This window comes from Malus domestica, chromosome 15 (genome assembly GCF_042453785.1).
Source record: "Malus domestica chromosome 15, GDT2T_hap1".
NCBI lineage: Eukaryota > Viridiplantae > Streptophyta > Magnoliopsida > Rosales > Rosaceae > Malus > Malus domestica.
The window spans coordinates 39,756,232-39,758,632 of record NC_091675.1 but is presented as its reverse complement, the minus strand read 5'-3'; positions in this window follow the sequence as shown (position 1 = coordinate 39,758,632).

Below are 2,401 nucleotides of genomic sequence, written 5' to 3'. Positions count from 1 at the left end.
TCATACTCACAACACAAAGTTTATTGAATTGAAACATTGAAAACATAAGAAAGATTACAGCTAAAAGTTCCAGCAATCTGCAATAGACTGGCAAGCACATTCAAGAGCACTCCTTCTTCCTTCTTGCTGCGGCACCAGGTATGGAGATGGTTTGGGATGGTTTTGGATGAGGTAGAATGGTGGAAAAGTGTCTAGGATGGGTGTATGGCACGGCTAGGAAGGTTTGGGGTCAGAAGATATGGATTTGGGTGAAGGTTGGGCACGGCAAAGGTAGTGGTGATGTTTCTGGCGTGAATGGGACTGAATGGGCAGATTCTTGGGTATTTGAATGATGTAGAATGGATGGAGGATGTATGGAAGTGTTTAGGGTTGATGGGTGGTGCGGCTAGGGTGGTTTTTTGGCAGAAATTTTGGTGAATGGTGAAGGAATAGGGCTGTTGAGGATGGACAATGGTTTCTGGCGTGAAGAATTATTTTCTGGATGAGTGGGTATGTGTTGTTGCTGTAACAAGGAGGTTTATTTAAAGGAAAACAGAAATTAAAACCCTAGGTTGATTAGGAAATCAGAAATTAAGTCTAAGGATTCTAGAATTAGGAAATAAATCAGAAAATTAAAGGAAAGGGCAAGGGAAATTCGGCTAGGGTTTAAAACACAAAAGGAAGGTGTTTTAAAGCATAAAAACAGGAAATAAGGAAGAGGAAATGCAAAGGGGGGTGCGGCAAGGGTTCAAAAGGGTTCTAGGCTTTTGTTTTGTGTCCTAAAATGCTTAGAAAGTCTTCATAATTGCTGGAACTTTTAGGGACAATTAGGAAAAATCAAACCAAAGTAGGAAACCTTGGCTTAACTTTCCTACTTCAAGTAGGAATCCTTGTTGGAGTAGGAATCCTTGTTCTTCTAGGAATCCTCATGTGATTAGGAATCCATCTTCAATTAGGAATCCTTCGTTGATTAGGAATCCTCCTTCATGTAAGCACTTTCCTACTTCAACTAGGAAACCTTGTTCAAGTAGGAATCATCATCTTCAAGTCTTCAAATTCGTCCAAACCTTGGCTCCGTGATAATCATTCCAAGCCCAATTTTGCTCCAAAAAGCTCCAAAATGCATCTTCTTGCATCCTTTGGCCTTAAAACCTGAAAACACATAAAACTAGCTTAAAAGACTACTTTAACTAAGAAAACACCATGGAAATGCATAAGAACTACCTAACTAAGGCGCATAAATATGCTCCTATCACTTAGCTAGAGGGAATTTCGAAACCATGACTATACTTACAATATGATTGATTACATCCAGTTGTAACTTCATAAATTGTGAATTCAATTTACTTATTTGTTTGAATTAAAACTTGTTTGTGTAAGCGTGTTAAGAGTGCACACTTAATTTGTATGCATAAATCTAATGCTAGGATATAAGGGAGTTTCACCTAATCGTTACGAACTTATATTCATAAGTAGTGGAGGTTGCTAGTTACAATCGTGTTAACTAAATTCCTTGCAAAAGTATCATGCGCTTTCATAGTTACGAATGCCTTGTCAATACTTATGATTTTCATAGAACTTAATGATCTTTGATTGTATCTCTATTATGCGCTTTCATGTAGGGAACTTTTGAAGAATAATTTGATTGCGATGCGCTAAATCTGTCTAATTCAAATGACATAAGGAAAATCTGAGGGTTCATTTAAGCGTACCTAATTAATCTGGGGTGTTGAGGTTGATGTGTAAATATATAAGCACACAAATTAAACCCTCTTTTTGTCAATTGTAGTAAAGTATGTAAGTAGGGATCGTTCTGGACCGGGGATTAGGAGGGATTGCTAAACACTTGAAAACTGACTTAGAAACGTAAAAACAAAGTTTAAAACACTAGATTAGACTCAAAGAATGCAAAACTAAAGTTTAAAACACTAAAACAAACCAAAAACAGCAACCAAAAGACTCAAAACTGCCTTAAAAACACTTTTTGGGCAGTTTTGAACACAAAGCACCAAATTGGACGAATTTGGGTTTTAACTTGTTCTAAAACACTTAAAAGCATAAACCAAAACACTTTCTAACTAATCTAGGACTTCAAAATAAATGGGGGTTTGATTTGGACGAAAATAAACTGACAAAACAGATTGCAAAGTAAAAACAGAATTGAAAACGATTTTGGGGTTTTAAATGGATGATGGATTAGTTAGAGGCTCTTTCTCCACACATGACAAGTATGCAAACAACTCGATTTCCAGTTATTCCTTCATTGAATTATGAATGACAATGCCCCAAATTAACCATGACATCACTAGTTAATTCTCAAGTTTTCCTTGTGTTATTGGATTGGATGACATCATTCGACAACTGATAGGAGCATATTTATGCGCCTTAGTTAGCTAGTTCTTATGCATTTTCGTTATGTTTT